The 18,892-nt window shown below is 43.5% G+C and overlaps 1 protein-coding gene across 1 annotated transcript in view; it reads left to right on the top strand.

Annotated features, from left to right (window-relative positions):
- Positions 1-18,892, top strand: part of THSD7B (thrombospondin type 1 domain containing 7B) — a 1,994,218-nt gene that overhangs the window by 264,416 nt on the left and 1,710,910 nt on the right. The window lies entirely within an intron of this gene.

Here is an 18,892-nt window from a genome sequence, read left to right on the forward strand (position 1 = left end):
GAAGGAACTCAGCAGTTTTCAAGAGATGAAAGTCCAGGCCTACATATCATTCATCATTTTTTTGTTTTTAATGAAACGATAATTGTTTTTAATCGCATTAGGCACCTGTTCTAGGACTAGGTAATTGATTTCAGTTGCTATATAAGAATACAATGCTGAGATAAAACTTCTTAAATGATAACATCTTTTTGGGCTTTGTAATTATGTTTTTGAATTAAGCTCTTTGACATTGAAACATATGTTTGAAAGTACAAGGAAAACGCAGTTTAGAGTTTCTGTAAAGTTGAGTGCTGGTAATGTCTATGCGAGCTTACTCATAAAATGTATTCCACTTATAAAAATAATCAAAACATATGAATATATCATTAATATTAAATCCCAAAATGTGCGTGGACCAAAAAAAACTGAGTTGAATGTGAATCGACAAAATGTCTATTTAATTTCTCTATTACTATTTTACGTTCTTACATGTGACAAATTGAATGTGTGCAGGTGTGTGTTCAGAGTATTTATTTTTTTAATTTGTATTGGCTCTTGTGTAGGGCGGTAACTGCACATTGGTACAGTTTATTGTGAGTTAAAAGTTTCCTAATGTCCAAAAAACTGATATGGTTTTTATATGTTGATCAAGGTCTGGCTTTGTTGTAGTTCAACTCGTCATACTGCTTTCAGTGAAATGAGTGAAGATAGCAAGGTATCCTGTTTTGGAGGTGGTAGGCCTTATGCTATAGGTAGACAGGATATAGACAGTGCTTAAGTTTTGAAAGAATGAGTGTCAGTGTCCAAAACTGTGCTCGGAATCCCTCAATGTAGATGTGTAAATGTAGTGTATTTTGTAAAGCGCACAGCTGCCCCAACGGGGCGCCCCGGCGCTGTATAACGCTGTGGAACCCTTCCTGGCTCTCCCTGTGAGATGGCCCTCCTGGGCACCCCCAAGGTGAAGCCAGGCATCCCAGTGTTGTAGGGGCTGTTGTGAAGATTAAGCAAGCTATTGCCCAGAGTTGCAGCGTGGGACCCATGACTAGAGTAGGCGCCGAGGCGACAATTATCTAGTCCGCGGACATTGAGCTCAAGACCCTGCCGCGTCGGGACTTGAACCCTGGTCCCGGGCCTGATCTCTGCTTCAGAGTCTGCCGCTCTAACCAGTGAGCCACACTTCTCCAATGGTGCAATAAAATGTCGGCAAGCGAAATACCAAGGCTGGTCATTCTAAAACCACCTCATACCTCTCTAACCCTCTACCAGACACTTCCTTCCTCTTTATCTCACTTCTGCATTTTCCTGTTTTACCTTTTGTGTCGATTTTGCCATTTTTGTTCTTCTTCCGATCTGTGTAATTTCCCTCTCTTGTGCTACAGAAATAAATGATGCGGTAAGAATAAGTGTGGTTTCCCGACCAGCAACTACAGGCTCAAATTAAGCACTGGATATAGCAATTAGTCTGTGTGAAAGTGTGGGTGCTCAATCTGCCATTCGTTGATTGTTGTGTTGTGCACTACAGAGTTGTGTCCTGCCTCTTAGTCACATTTGGAACTTGTGTTAGTTTCTCTGTCCATTTTCTTTCTTTGCTTCATTCTGTTAATGTTAGTCCTATGTTGGGGTTTTTGGGGTGTTTAGATTGTGTTAATGGGTAAAATTGGGGAGGCTAATTGAACAATAAAGACATGCCTGCCCATGAACCATGGAAAAAACATTTTATCAGTAGTTGAGTTTTAAGACTTGCATGATCTGCATGTGATTGGGTTCTGTTTTAAGTATAGGATCAAAGCCATTCCCGAGCCATTGATCTTGAATTCAGAAAACCCCGTAACCCACTATTACCCTGCGTTGTTAATTAGATTTTGTGTGCTTTGGCCAAACATGATCCCATAGCTTGCAGTGGGTAGATAACCTCCTAATTCAACTATATGCTGAATTCGGAGGTAGCTGATTGCTTAATGAAGGGATTTGAGTGATAACGTATTTTAACATCCACGCTCTGCTTGGCTACCTAGATTTGAAATCGCAATAAAGGTGTGAGGTATTGTTGATGAATGTTGATGAAATCAGCATGTCTTATCGCAGGTGTGTTGGGAGATTGTTGTAAAGGCTTTCTCAATTTACTGATTGTGAGTTCGAATTTCGAATGTCAGTTATAGGTAATGAAGGTGGTAGAGAAGACATCAACTACTAATCAAAACCTAACTGGCTTAATAGATTTGTATGATGTTTGACTCATGACCAATTGGGCAGTCCTATAAGAAAGAAGCAGGTAGTTAGGTAAACATCGCTTGCCGAGGTCATTCAAATTTAGATCGACAATTATGTTTAGCATAGATAGGAAAATATCTAGTTTGTAAATACTGCTGCTTTTTAGAATCAATATTAATGTTGACAGGATAATTAGGTGAGCCAAATCATTCATTTAGCATAATTGTATATTATTTTAAAGCAGGTTAGCATCGACCATGTACGTAACTATAAATTACATTTGGTACTTTCTAATATAAGGTATTGAGTGCATATTTAGCCAGCCAATAGGTAACTACCAATGGCTTGGTTTTATTCTGGTAAAGTTGTACACGACATGTAATGCAATTCTAATAGCTTGTGCTATGATTCAGGTTGCATTACTACTCTACCGCTGTAAAGTTACCTCTCTGACGACCTAGGTCGCTGGAATATTACCTATGTCATTGATGGCTGCACAAACTCATGTACAAACTATATGCAGGAGTTTGAATATTGTCAGTTGATCGCTGTCTTGGAGCTGGGAGTGTTGGCTGGTGGTCTGTTGTAATGTTCTTCGAAAAAACCTACTTGGAATCATACTAGGAGTGTCGCTGTGACCTTGTACTTAATATTGGTGATGAGCGTCTGCTGGGGACAGGCAAGTGACCACCAGCTCCCTCAGTGACCCACTCAAAATTCAAAATCAGGACAGAGTGCGAATTAGTGACGCATCAGCAGGGCGAAGCTTTGTGAGGAGCATCTACAGCATCTAAAGTGCTGCTGTTAGAGCTCTCACTTACCACTGCACTGTAGTGACGAATGATTGCTGGTCTTTGGCATCATGACAGCTGAATGAATCTCCATGACAAGTGCGACAGCTGATGGTAATGTTTCAGTGGCACCCATTGTTTGAATGGTGATGTCAGTCAGAGAGGTGCATTCCAGCTTTTCTTGAACTGGAGTGTTTGTGCAGCCGTGTTGCCTGAGCGCTAGAGTATTGAGTTAAGACCTTAGGAGACACTGCCTTGAAGGAATACTGCAGTTGCACCTTTCGTCATACGCATTACGTTTTAAGTGGCCATATTGGATCAAGATTAAACAGGCTAGATCAGATTGCAGTAACTGTCAAAGGAACCTTGTTATTGGGCATCACATAGTCTGACTAAGGAACCTTGAGGGAGGCACATATGATGTACAGCATGAAGGCCATATCAGATCTGGAAGGGCACATCTGCAAATTGGGATTTCAATTTGAATGTAGTGTTCAACCAGGAAAGCGTGTGTGTGTGTGTGTGTGTGAGGCACAGTTCTCTCTATTCGGCTTTTCTATAAGAAGTGTCATTTGTGCACAGCTTATGGCAATAATTGTTAGACCGCAACAGTTGCAATATGAAGAAGAGACAGCACCAAAACGAACAAGTATTTTTGTGTGTTTCCCTATGTAGCAAGCAACGACGAAATGTCCCTCTATTTCCATATAATTATATGTACATAATTGGACAAAAACAAATATGAGCACCCACAGTACTAAATCATCAAATCTATAATTATTGTGTCAGCCAACACCAAGGTAATAACCACGTATTCCAAAAACAAGTTTGATATACACAAGATTTATCTTCACATTTATTGAAAAATATGCAGGTTTAAAAACAATTTATTCTTAAAAATAAGTATAAAACATAAGTATGTAAACAATGACAAACAATTTAAAATGCAATTTGTTACAGAAAACAGAAGTCGACGCAGCGTTTCGGTGAAATTTGATTGATAGATCACCTTCCTCAGGACAGTTTTCTCGCTGTATAACCTAAGTTTGTATACAGCGTATCTGTGTGGAACTCCTTTTCAAATTTTCAGAATCGCTCACACTGGGTATCAGTTACAATTATCATTCTGGTTTAGGGACTTTGGATGTAGCCACCGTTGTATGGAATAGTAGTTTCTTTTGAAATGTCATCTTAAAATATGGTCTGTGTTCCAAAAGCCTGATGGGGTCTAATGGACAGTCGCGATCGGATGCCTCCCACAATCGAGATGTCACAGTGAGTATGATTTATTTGCGACCTGTATGAAGTATCTTTAATAATTTTCTTCAGTTGGTCTTGTTATGTCTACATTCTTTTCACTTTTTTAGTAGATCATCTCAGCAGTGCCTCGTATTCAGTTAGCGGCCTCCCTGCATACATCCACAGTCCTGATTCTGGAACGGAACGGAATCGGGACTGTGGATGTATGCAGGGAGGCCGCTAACTGAATACGAGGCACTGCTGAGATGATCTACTAAAAAAGTGAAAAGAATGTAGACATAACAAGACCAACTGAAGAAAATTATTAAAGATACTTCATACAGGTCGCAAATAAATCATACTCACTGTGACGTCTCGATTGTGGGAGGCATCCGATCGCGACTGTCCATTAGACCCCATCAGGCTTTAGGAACACAGACCATATTTTAAGATGACATTTTAAAAGAAACTACTATTCCATACAACGGTGGCTACATCCAAAGTCCCTAAACCAGAATGATAATTTTAACTGATACCCAGTGTGAGCGATTCTGAAAATTTGAAAAGGAGTTCCACACAGATACGCTGTATACAAACTTAGGTTATACAGCGAGAAAACTGTCCTGAGGAAGGTGATCTATCAATCAAATTTCACCGAAACGCTGCGTCGACTTCTGTTTTCTGTAACAAATTGCATTTTAAATTGTTTGTCATTGTTTACATACTTATGTTTTATACTTATTTTTAAGAATAAATTGTTTTTAAACCTGCATATTTTTCAATAAATGTCAAGATAAATCTTGTGTATATCAAACTTGTTTTTGGAATACGTGGTTATTACCTTGGTGTTGGCTGACACAATAATTATAGATTTGATGATTTAGTACTGTGGGTGCTCATATGTTTTTTTGTCCAATTATGTACATATAATTATATGGAAATAGAGGGACATTTCGTCGTTGCTTGTTCCAGAACCCGGTCCCTATCGTAAACTATAGGGTATCTCCCCCCTCTTTTTAATTTCCCTATGTAGCGCCATTTACTTGTAACTTATCTACATATTGTTGAATGTTGAACTGTTAACTTTAAGGTGATAGCCAATCATGGCGGTTGCAAATATGTCTCAGCCACTGCCATTTTTGACTGACAAAAGAGAGCCTATTTGGCATTGAAAGAGAAGAAAGCAGTTTTTTTACTCCTATCTACTTGCAATTTGTGGGGAGAAATGTTCTTGCATGAGGAATTGAAGGTAGAACGGAATTTGAGAGCTTGTATGGGGATTCTCTTTGGTCACGGAGAAGGTGAACCTAACCATTTATTTGGCATTTCGATGATGATGCTTGAGAACCATTTTTGCACACAAATCAATATTGTGCTTGAGAGACATACGTTTTTTTCAAGGCTGGGACACAGGAAATAATTGTAGTTATGTGGCATCTTTGGAGACCTTAGCACATACCTGTGAGGCACGTACCTGTGAATTTGAACAAATTACTGATTCTTTTGTCAGAGATTACATTTTTAAATGTACCAATAACTTTAAGGTAAAAGAAAAACTTCAAACAAAAAATCCTGATTTGAAGGAGGCCATGACAATTTTACAGGGCCTGGATAATACCAAGGTGGGTCCCTGAGATGAGGGAGAACAATAGCAAAGATATCAATGAGGTGGAAAGTACTGTTCATGAAATCAAAAAAGATGTTGATAGGAATTGGGATCCTAACATTGAGAATCCTAAGAAATATCCTTACAGTGAAAATACCAACCCTGGCACCAATGTTAACATGCAATGTTTTAGCTGTGTCAGTGAAGGACCTTTCCAATAGTCCGGGATGTTTTGCAAGATTTGCCACATATAAAAAATGGGGAATGAAAGGGTATTATGTTTGTGTGTGTTATGGAGCTAAACCACAAGAGGTACACTGTGTAAAGGATGTAAGGAAGCTTATTTTGAGTTTGAGGGGCGATGGATTATTGGATGGAGATCCTATAGAGATGCCTGAATGTGACTTTGCAGTAGGTGGGAAAACATTATCAGTGCTCACTGACTCGAGTCACCTTATACCATGGTAGGTGACAAGAATTGGGATATGGTGTTTGACATGGACAAAAGTGAGCTTCCTTTACCTGATATCAATCAGGGGGGTCATGGTGGAGTAAAGATAGATGTCTTTGGATATGCTCATATGAAAATCCAGTTTTCTGACCATAAGTCAGTGGGGAAATTGTATGTGGCCAGAAGAGATGACATCTTAGTAGCATGGAGACATCAGAGGGATATGGGACTTACTCTGATTCAAAACACTTTAGAAAACGTTTTGCCACTCTCTACAGATTGGCTGCCTGGTGATGTATGTTCTAAGTTTCCTAAAAGTCTTTGGCAGTTGGACGGGTTTGCTACAAAACTTTGAACACAAGATTGTTTAAAAAAATGGTGCTGTACCATTTGTGTCTAAAGTGTGAAAAGCTTCCCATTTGATGATGAATTCCCTTGAACGGGAATTAAACAAATTGCTAAAGCAGGAAGTGATTAAAGATATAGAATGCAAGGAGTAGCTGACTCCAATGGCCTTCACCCCATAATATGGTGGGAAAGAGATTAAAATGTGTGTTGGTCTAAGAGGATTGAACAAACACATATGGGTCGACAGGCAACATTTGCCAAATATTTTGGAAGCATTAGCTATAATAAAGGATGCTACACTAGTTATTTATTTAAAAAATATATATTTATTCAATAGTGCATTTATTAAGGCAGCATTATACAAAATGTATTACAGTATTGATTACATAATCAATATTTAATTACTTCAGTTTTACATGTTGCATTTTACATAGATAAATAGAGGCTTAATAAATACTCAGATAAAAATAAAGTGCTAGTGTAGCTTCCAAATATATGGGGGGCAGTCTCCTTTTTATCCACCCCTTGATTAAGACATACCTAATCTACCCCTCTAACCAATCTGTTACCAGGGACCAGATCGCTTTCCCAGCTGACGTCTCCTATGTCCCTTAAGTTTATACAGAGACATTTCCATATTTAAACTACAAGAGACCTAGATCTCCACATACCAAAGCTGGGTTCATCTGGCTTCAACCAATCTTATGGAATGCACAGTGTTGCTACAGCCGTAGCCATAAAAAATAAGTATTGTTGATGTTTAAGATTTTTTTCACCTTCTACCACTCCAACATCATCATCAGTGGAGTATTTACCACTGGCACCTTAATAATGTTACTCAGACACCCACCCAGCCCTTGTAGTAAAGGCAAACTTTTCAGCATGAGTAAAACATGTGCATCAGCTCCACGCCACATCTTTTACACTTTCCATCATAGCCCCCCATTTAGAAATTCTTGCAGAGGTATAACATAATTTAAAAACTGACTTAAAATGTTGGGTTTTTAATTTTGTCGTAAACATGATTTTGTCCGCTAGTACCAAAGACTCTTTGAGATACATACCCTCACAACCCAGTCTTTGATTCCACTTGTCCTTCTCTACCTCTGTTTGTTTATGTTTATGTTTATGTTTATGTTTATGTTTAGGTGATTTGTATTGCCCGCAAATACCCTGAGGTGTCTCGGCGCATAATATTATGATTCGGGCAAGAAGGCGTTGGAGAGGAATCATTGATTAAAAAGCCAGGTTTTCAGTTGTTTCCTGAAGACTGTGAGAGTGGGGCTAGTTTTGATGGAGAGAGGAAGAGTATTCCAAAGCCTAGGGGTGGCAACTAGGAAACGTCTGTCTCACCAAGAGGAGGTTTTTGTCCGTGAGATTGGTAGGAGGCAGGTTGAGGATGAACGGAGGGGTCTGCTGGGGGTATAGATAAGAAAGGCGTTCTTTAGGAACCGAGGTCCTATGTTATGAATGGCTTTGTAAGTTATACAGAGCGCTTTGAATTTAATCCGGCTTCTGACACGCAGCCAATGAAGATGGCGTATGGCCGCGGTGATGGAGTTATATCTAGGGATGCCGAGTAGAACTCTGGCTGCCGCATTTTGGATAGGTTGGAGTTTATTGAGGACCTTTTCTTGAGCATTGAGGAGAAGGGCGTTACAGTAATCCATCTTGGAGAAGATGAGGGTAATGATAAGGGTTTTTCCTGCAGATGCTGGGAGATATGGAAGTAGTTTCTTGATTTTTCTTAAGGTATGAAAGGATGAGGACACCACTGTGTTGACATGATGGTGAAACAGTAGTCTGTTGTCGAACATAACTCCGAGGTTTCTGACCCTGGCAACCGGTTCTGGTGGGGGACCCATTTCGTTTAGCCACCAGATGGAAGACCAACCAGGGGAGAGGCTGCCAAAGGTCATGACCTCGGTCTTCTCTGAGTTTAATTTTAAACAATTGCTCGACATCCAGGAGCTGATAGCTAGCATACCCTCCTGGAATCTGGAGGCAACTGCTGCCCCGTCCTTATGCACAGCCAGCACCAGCTGAGTGTCGTCGGCATAGGTGGTTAAACTCAGCCCATGTGCCTTAATGACCCTCGCCAAGTCCGACACATATATGTTGAATAGTGTCGGACTCAGCGAGGATCCCTGAGGCACCCCGCACGGAAGAGCAAATATGGGCGAATAGAAAGTGCCCAGCTTTACAGTTAGGGTGCGGTTGGCATGAAATGATGCAAGAAGGTCCTTTGCTAGATCGTTAATCCCTAAAGTTGAGACACGGTCGATCAGGGTGGAATGATCGACCGTGTCAAAGGCAGCGGATAGATCTAAGAGTATAAGGACCGCAGCCCCTTGTTGATCTAAAATTGCCCTGATCTCATCAGTCGCCTTTATCAAGGCAGTTTCTGTACCGTGGCCCTGCCTGAACCCGAATTGGGTGTCATCTAGTAGGTGGTGTTGATTAATGTATTCGGAGAGCTGATGATTCATGACAGTTTCGAATATCTTGGCAGGAAAAGGGAGGCAAGCTATGGGCCTATAATTAGCTGATGCTGAAGGGTCAAGGGAAGGTTTTTTAAGAAGGGGTTTGATGACTGCTTTTTTAGGTCTCGCTGCGAAAAGCGTGCAAAAAGCGCGCTCTCGCTGAGAGAACTATAGCTGTCGGCTCAGCCGACAACGAGGGGAGATAAGAGCTGGCCACGCTCGCATCATTGTCTATGGCAGAGTCGGATTCCGACGTGCGCCTTGGGATTGGGTCGCACGCGCCGGAATCCGACTCTGCCATGCACTGTAGGTTTCAGTTTCGTTAGCGCTCGCTGGATTCCTGTTCAGCGAGTGTGTCTCATCGCCGGAGCTGGGAGGTGTGCGGGGGATTTCAGGAGCCACAGCCGTGGGCTGGGAGCTGCGGTGTGAGGAGCGCCACAAACACCCAGAGCTTCACCGGAGACCGCTGGCTGCGCACCTGGGACTCGGCGGAGGCAAGGGTGACTGAGTGCGGGGCCGGACCGCGGGGGAAGAGAGGTGGGACAGAGCGGGTGGAAGAGACTGGGCGAGGAACGGGTTTTTGATTTGGGGTTACAGTGACTATAAGTGTCTCAAGGTCATGGTTGTGGTGATAGGGGAAGAGTAAAATCTAAATGTAGTATACCAGAGCTCTCATTAGATCTGGAGCAGTATCTTTATCACATTAGGTTTCCATACACATGTACACCAGGAGTGCTATGAGCAGTTCTAAAGAATCTGTGTTGTCTACAAGGTATGATCTGAATCTGAGACCCTAACAGTTGGTGCCTGCACTTCTGACAACGCTGCGTGGAAAAGATGAGCAATGATTGCTGAGCTGTGCATATGAGCTCCCATATCTGGGCTCTTGCACTAATTTGCTGAGTTTCAGGGTCCGTGGATACGCATAAGAAGAGACCGAACAACTGAAAGCACACTTTAGACGGGAAGATGAGTTTGCATTTTCTCAAAAGCATAAGCTTGTATTGGCTGTACGGGAAGATGAGTTTGCATTTTCTCAAAAGCATAAGCTTGTATTGGCTGTTTGAGGGGTTTTTTTTTGTAAAAATGGAGGAAACATAACACCTGTAGACTCAAAAGAACCAAAGGCATGTGTAGATTCCACTAACCTATACACAATCGGCTAACTAGCATTGAATGGTTGGGCAGGATCACCTAGGAGAAGCTGGAAGTCAGTTTCTGATGGATTGAACTTAAACAAAGCTGCTTTTATTGAACTGTCCATTTTGGAGGTACACCTCTTCAGATGAAGGATGGATCAGGCAAGGATGAACGAACCCACTGTATGGTATTGCTTGTCATCACCATAATCTGCAGATAAAACATTACCTGTGCTGGTGCACTATGCTCAGCCTCCCAACTCTGGGTAGGCCAGGACCCAGTGTCTTGCAACCTAAATCTCGATAAATCATGCCCCCTTTCGCAAAGCAAGCATGTGTACTAGACACAGAAGTGCTACAATGATTCTCTGACATCTGATGATGTTTGACATACAAGACATGGAACTGGATGTGTATTCCTGAATGTGGGGATGTGAGGTGGTATCTGTCCATGTGAGTTGAAAATGACTAATTACTTGATGATGTCAAGCTCCGATTGTAGGACAAGTTGTTGTATTTTCAGAAAGTTACAGCCTAGTAACTGGAGCGAAAATAGTGCGTTTTCTGAAAATGACAAACGGGATTTAGGGCACTGGGCTGAGGTTTGGGGATTTTGGTATTTAAAGCTGATGATGATTGTAGTCGTGTCCAAATGTAGCTCTACCTTCAGTCCGTTACCATTCGTGCTGCTTGCTGCGCACCTACTGTTTACCCGCAGTCTGAATATCACTTCTTCCGGAGCCCCCTTCACCCCTCGCTGTATGGAGTGCTTGCACAGCAGCGGCATGCAGTCCACGAGCCCAGAAGTGGCAGACCTTGAACAATCTTCTAAGGAGAATAGGCCGCCAGCCCACTTTTTCTACAAATCAATATTTGGATGCCAACGGCACAACCTCACGTCTCTGCGTAACCGTGACACCTCACAGGCCCTCCCAGATGGCATGCTTAGGAACCAATCAGATGGGGGTAAGGCAATATGATTACAAGAGGACCAGTGCTCCAGGCTGGCACCGGTATGTGCGGCGGCATAACACACTCTGTGCATGTGGAGGGAAAATGTTAAGCCTTCTGTGCCAGCTTGACAGGATGTTATAAAACATTGCCATATTTTAGCCTTTCTCAGGGGACCCGGTGCAATTGCATCTGATGCACCATTGAAGCCGATGCCCTCGCAGAGAGCCAATGGTGGAGAAGGGTGTGGGGGTATATTGAGTAGTTGAAACAACAGGAACAATCATTTGCAATGCAATAGGTCTCGCATTTACGCGAGTTTAATATATTAGTATTGTAAATTACATGCCTTTTATTTATGTTTTAAAAACGAAAACAACAAAAAATTGCATTGTCATTTGCAAGGTCAATAGCTCAAACTCGTGTAAATGAGAGACCTATTGCATTGCAAACGCTTGTTCCACATTGCCGGGTAGGAGCCTGTGAGAAACATGGAGTTACAGATGTCAGTAAGTGGAGGCGTGATAAGCTCCGGGATGAGTTTAAGTATGGAAGGTGGGCAAGGGTCTAGGGGAGAGCCTGACCTGATGGAAAGAATTAATTTACTAATCTGTTCAGCAGGGACTCTAGATCATTATTCTGCATTTGATCTAGCAGTGCGTATATGGATCCTATTCTGTATCTATGTCTTATAGCCTTAATTAGTGGGATCTTCCCCATACACATTATGGGCCAGATGTAGGTAGCCCAATACCGGTCAGAAACGGCCAAAAATACCGATTTTCGGCCGTTTCTGACCAGTATTGTGCGTTTGGGATGTAGGGGACTGAAAATCGTCCGAAACGGTAAATTTACCGAATTGGTAAAGTTACCGAATCGGTAAACATTCCGAATCGGTAAATTTACCGAATCGGTAAATTTACCGAATCGGTAATTTTACCGAATCACAACCGTTTGCGATTCGGTAAATTTACCGATTCGGTAATTTTACCGATTCGGTGAATTTACCGAATCGGTAAATATACCGATTCGGTAAATAAGGAGTGGTAAAATTGAATATTGAGATGTAGGTAAGCTCTTAAATACCGAATTTGCTTGAAATTCGGTATTTAAGAGTCTGTATTTACCATGGATTGAAATCATGTGGTAACCAGGTGCAGCCTACAAAAAAGGACCCAAAATGCAATACTTTTTTCACAATGGCGGCATTCTATGTCATTGCGAAGCGGCTATGGCTACAGGAGGAAGGAGAGAGGGAATGGCTGAGACAGGAGCAGGTCTACAGACAGAGGATCACCTTGTTCATGCTCACAGAGCCAGAGATTCTCCAGAGGTACAGGTTGGACTCAGACACCATCTTGGACCTCATCAGGGACCTCCACCCACTGTTGGAGCACACTACCCCAAGGGCGCACGCCATTCCACCCCACGTGCAGGTGCTGTGCAGCCTACACCTGCTTGCGTCTGGGAGTTACCAGAGTGTGGTTGCTGCGGTAGGTGGGGTGACCCAGAGCAGCCTGTCACGCTTTTTCAACAAATTCCTTGATGCCACGGTACAGAGGATGGACCAGTATATAACTTTCCCTGAAACCCATGCTGAACTGCTCCAAATAAAAACTGACTTTTATCTGATGGCACATTTCCCCAATATCATTGGCAGCATTGATGGCACCCACATTCCCATTTGTCCCCCTGCTGCCACCGAATACATATATAGGAATAGAAAGTCCACCCACACCATCAATGTGCAGGTGATCTGCAATGCCAAGTACGCCATCACTGACCTTGTGGCAAAATTTCCTGGGAGTACCCACGACTCCTTCATATTTCAAAACAGTGGTATCTATGCACGGCTGACAGCAGGGGAATTTGGTGAAAGATACCTGCTAGGTAAGACACAGTGTGCGACCGAATCAACACCTATTGCAGAAAGAAGTACATGTATGCATGTGAGTAATGTACTCCCATTTCCTTTTAGGGGACAGTGCATATGCCCTCCGCTCCTTCATCCTCACCCCCTACCTCAACACCCAGCCAAAGGAGATATAACAAGGCCCACAAGAGCACAAGAAATATTGTGGAGCGTACCTTTGGTATATGGAAGAGCAGGTTCAGGTACCTGCATAAGAGTGGAGGTGCCCGGCAGTATACCCCCATCACCTGCTGTAAAATCATTGCTGCCTGTGCCATGTTGCACAACCTTGCCGTGAAGAAGGGCACAGAGGTGGAGTTGTCAGACTTTGAGGATCATGACGACGAGGTTGCTGTGCCTGAACCACAACCTGCTGGAGTGTCAACACCAAGTGATGGCAGATACAGACGTGAGGAGATTACACGCAACTATTTCTGAGTAAGTAATGAGACACAGACAGGTTGTGTATGGGACCAACGTATTTTAATGTTGCCACAACGTTTAAGCACGTAAGTGCAACATAAAAAAATATACACGTGGGGACTGCATGTCCCGGGTTACTTCACCCATGAACGGTAATGTCACATGCGCCCGCACTTCCCTAAGCCACTTGGATGTTGTTCGCTTTGTTCAGCATGCCCTGCAGCCTCAGCTTGGTGCCTGGTACTCCTCCGTGTCTCCACATTAGAGCTTGCTATGCTGCTCCGGCTACTTGTGTCTTCACCCTCTGCCACGTCCAGGGCAGGATTCTGTGCTATGTGGGATATCAACATTGACTCTAGAGCACTGGTCATTCTGCCCATGCCCTTGGTGACCTCAGTTGTATTCTGCGTCAATGCCTCCTGCATATTTATGCCTCGCCTGCATAGCAGGGATGTGGCAGTGGCCAAACGATTGATGGCCGTATTCTGGGCACGGGCATCCCTGCGCCATGTGTGTGACACACTGTCAAGTTTAGAGCATAGCTGCGTTACTGATTGGCTCATCTGCTGCATCCCTGCTGCAATGTCCCTATTTGTTTGGGCTACTCCTTTATTCACCTCCACTATATCTCTCATGCCCTTCCCTATGTCTCCTATGTGCACATTCAGGGATCTGAGTTGGCGTTGGCAGACTTGGATTGCTTTGCCCTGCATCCTTTGAATGTGCACCATGCTCCGCTCCAGCCCACGGAACACAGTGCCCTCACCACGTCCACCTGCACTGCTGAGTCTGCCTTGTCTTCTGCGAGAAGGGCCCATCTCATTTGTGGACTGCAGTGCTGCTGAACTCTCATCCATGGTGTCTTCAGCCTCCCCCTCACCCTCTGCTGCCTCCATTGATGATAGTGGGGCCACGACACGCCTCCTGGCTGGTGGGGTTACAGGAGTGGACTGGGGCAGAGATGGTGAAATTTCTGGTGAGAATTGCAAGTGAGTGGATTGGGAAAGTTGTGGGGAGTGCAGCAACTCTGAGGTCAGTACAGTGTCATCTTCCAGGGACATGCCAGTTGTGTCACCTTCGTCCTGCGAGACTTGCACTCGGCTTGGACCTGCTTCCTCACTCTCCTCCCTCTCTGGTGCAGTCCCTTCTGTGTCAGTGGGTCGACTGCGTGATTTGGCCCTTAGGTATAAATAAGCGTATAATAACTGAGTGCTACTGTGTCACGGTCACTACAATAAATGATTTACACATTTCACTTTCATTTATCTGCAATCATTTCACTAACTTGCTGATGTCTGCGCTGTTACACATGGTCTTACATTTGCTGACTACATTTCCCATAATGCATTGCTCCTGTATAGTGCTAGCAGTACTGGACTGGGGTTTGCTTGTCCACAAAGGGTAAAGGGAAGCAGGTTGGTATGGGGTCTCATGCTGCGCATGTGTCTTACCTTTTTTTGTTGCACCTCTGGCTGAGCTGTCCACATCTCCCAGTCCGCAGACGCTGTCTGCCTCAATGGTTGAGGCCACCAACTCCTCCAGGTCAGTCAGGGGGGGGCTGTGTTCCTGCCTCCACCGGTTAGGCCTGCCTGCTTGTGGATTTCAGCCATTTTCCTCTTGGTGAGGCTCCTGAGATCATAGAATGTTTTTTAAGGTCCTCAGTGTTCCTGGTTGTGACTCCCACAGCATTCACTTTCTCAACAATTGCCTGCCAGATTATTCTTTTGGCAGACTCGGCAACAGTGAGGGATTGCCTGCCAAAAAGTTTGTTGTGCACCCTCACTACCTCTTCCACAAGTACCTGCAGCTCCATGCTGCTGAACTTTATTTTCCTCTTCCTGTCTAGCTTTTGGCTTTCACTGCTGCTTGCCATTTTTCAGTTTGTAAAGTTACAAACAACTCTCCCTGCTGCTCTGTGACTCTGCTCAGCTCTGACTGCCTCTCCAGAACCTTCTAATTAGTTGCAGCTGCCTGGGTAGCCACTTCCTGGTAGGGAGAGGGAGTGTGTTTGCACCTGATTGGCTGCCTTCATAGATTTCACTTTTGTTTTTTTTCCCGATTCGGTATTTACCAAATCGGTATTTACCGATTCGGTATTTCCCATTTAAACCTATGGCCAAAAAGGCCCATAGGAATGAATGGGGTATACCGATTCAGTAAATACCGATTCGGTAAATACCGATTCGGTAAATACCGAGTCTCCGATAGCGAATTTTACCGAATCGGTAAATATTACCGATTTTTTTCCTACATTCCATTTACCGATTCTGAAATACCGATTCAGTAAAATTCTGTATTTTAGAATCGGTAAAATGGATTTACCTACATCTAGCCCTATGTCTCTTATCTTTTTGAATACAAATTCATACATTTGCATGTATGTATGAAAAGCGGACCTTTGTAAGTTAAGTAATCTCTGTAAATCTTTTAAAGGAATGTAGCTGAGCATTCTCATCCTAAAAATCACCTATTTTCATAATCCCTTTTGGTCTCCATTTTGCCATCACTGCCCCTTGAATAATAGACCGAAGGACAATAGTAGAGGCTGAAGAATGTTGCCTTTTGTTTTTTTATAACAACTTATTTCGATGTTTTTCACTGCATAACTTTCACCTTCTTTACATAAAAGAATTTCATAAATTGTTGGGGTCTCACCTATAGCTAAATCCTTTAGTCCCTCAGTTATTAAAATGTACATATTTTGTAAAACACAAACCCAATAATATAAGGTGAAATTGGGAATTGCTAATCCTCCCTGGGCCCTTGGCAAAGTCATAAATCTTCCTGCCCTCCTAGCTCTTTTATACCCCAAAAGAAATCTAAAACATTAGATTTCATTAGCCATTCTTTATCACTCAACAATGGTATGGTCAAAATATACATAGCACCTTGGGGAGGATGTTCATCTTTAGCACATTGCATCTCCCTGTTAATAAAAGATGCAGATGATTAATTCTATCCGCTTTCAGATTGATTACAAGCATACAATTTAAAATAGCTGTAATTTATATCCCTAGGTATGTTGCCACTGCAACGATCTGCTGAACTTCAGTATGAGCTTGCTCTGTGCAAACTATCTGGTTCTTAGCGCTATTTAGTTTATAGCCTGAATATATTCCAAACTGCTCAGCTAGCTTTTTTATTTGTAGCAGCGCAGTTGTTAAGTCTTGAGTTGTTACTTCCACATCATCAGAGTAGGCAAATACCTTGTATTCTATTCCATTTTGGATTACCAGCTGCTCTCCAGGTGAATACAAAATAAATCAATATAAAGTTCAAATAATAAGGAGGAGCAGGGACATCCTTGTCTTGCTCCCCTAGAGATAGCAATCATCTCCATTTTGATGCCATTTACACTTATCCAAGCAGTAGGGGTTTTTATACAACCCTTAAAACCTTGAATACAGCCACTCCCAAAACCATTCTCCTTTAAAACTGCACATAAATAAGCCCACGCCCTTTGGTCAAACACTTATTTTTCAGAGTCTAACAACAAAAGAAGGCTGAGTGGCATCCAGTAGATTGTTGCTAGGTGGAAAAGGGTGACAACTGTCCATATGTGGTCCACAGTTACCCTTTCTGGGATAAACCCATATTGTTTAGGTAAGATCTGAGGAGTTATGACTCTGCTCATTCTATTTGCCAAAACTTTGGCATAGATCTTGCCATTACAATTTAACAAAGATACTGGCCTATATGAACTGTTCCTGTGGAAGTAACGTCCTACTGATGAAGGCTACAGGTTGGTCCTCTTCATTAATCTGTGATAGAATAGCACCCACACCATGCTCTGAAGCGTCTGTCTGAACAATGAATTCTTTTGAGCAGTTAGGCACCTGAAGCACGAGTGCTGTCCACATGGCAGTCTTCAGGGCATCAAAAGCCTTCTGACAACTGTCAGTCCAGTTCACTTTCTTGGGCTGCATCCTGGAAGTCAGCTCAGTCAAGGGTGCAACAAGGTTGCCATACCCCTTGACAAACCTCCTGTAGTACCCCGTGAGTCCTTAAAAGGCTCTCACCTGTGTCTGAGTCTTTGGGGGTTCGCATGCCAGGATGGTATCAATCTTGGGTTGTAGGGGAGCCACCTGGCCGCTCCCTACCTGGTGACCCAAGTACATCATGGAACCCTGCCCGATCTGGCATGTACTCGCCTTGTTTATGAGGCCTGCCTTGCACAGTGCCATCAACACTTCCCAGAGGTGGTGCAGGTGTTCTTCCCAACTGGCGCTGAACACTGCAATGTCATCCAGGTAGGCAGCACTGAAATCCTCCAGTCCAGCCAACACCTTGTTGACCAACCTCTGAAAGGTGGCAGGGGAATTCTTCATCCCAAAGGGCAAAACCCGGAATTGGTAGTGCCCATCTGGTGTGGAGAATGCTGACCTCTCCTTAGCCCCATTAGTCAAGTCGATCTGCCATTACCCAGACATCAAATCAAACGTACCGTGCATCCCCTAACAGATCAATGAGCTCATCAGCTCATCAGCTCTGGGGATGGGGTGTGTGTCAGTCCTGGTGACTGAATTGAGCCCTCTGTAGTCCACACAGAACTGGACTGAATTGAGCCCTCTATTGTCCAAACAGAACCGGAGTTCAGGTGTGGCACCTGGCATGGCAGCCTTTGAGACCAAAACCACTGGGCTGGCCCAAGGACTGTTTGAGGACTCAATAACACCTAAATCATACTTCTTGGAGATTTCCTCCTTAATGTAAGCCCTGACCTTGTCAGTCACTCTGTAAGCCTTGTGCTTCACAGGAGGACTGTCTTCAGTGTCCATATCATGGACGCACCACTCTGTGACACCAGGAACCAAGGAAAATAGATCAGAGAATTGCCCCAACAGTTGGCGACAATCTTGCGGCTGATCAGGGGTCAGTGTGGCAGAAAGGCTGACACCATCCACTGACCCATCTTGCTCTGTTGCAGACAGGAGGGCAGGAAGAGGCTTGGTCTCCTCCTGCATTACATCATCTGTCGCTAGAAGCATGCCCACTTTATTTTTTTATTTATTTATTTTTGGGTTTTATAGAGCGCACGGCTACCCCCGAGGGGGTGTCCCGGCGCTAGCAACTAACGAGCCCAAGAAAGAAAGTGTGAAAGCAGAAATTTAAGAAGAAAACAACCAAGTCTTAAGTTTGCGGCGAAAGATGGGTTCAGTGGTGACAAATCTTAGATCCAAGGGGAGATTGTTCCACAGTCTGGCGGCTGATACTCCAAATGCTCTCCCACCCACTCTGGAGAGACGGAAGCGTGGAACAACCAGGAGACGTAGACTATTGGATCGTAAGGATCTAACGGATTGTGATACAACAAGCCGTTTTTTCAAATAGCCTGGGCCGAGGTTGTTCAAGGCTCGAA

This window comes from Lissotriton helveticus, chromosome 3_1, assembly GCF_964261635.1.
Source record: "Lissotriton helveticus chromosome 3_1, aLisHel1.1, whole genome shotgun sequence".
NCBI lineage: Eukaryota > Metazoa > Chordata > Amphibia > Caudata > Salamandridae > Lissotriton > Lissotriton helveticus.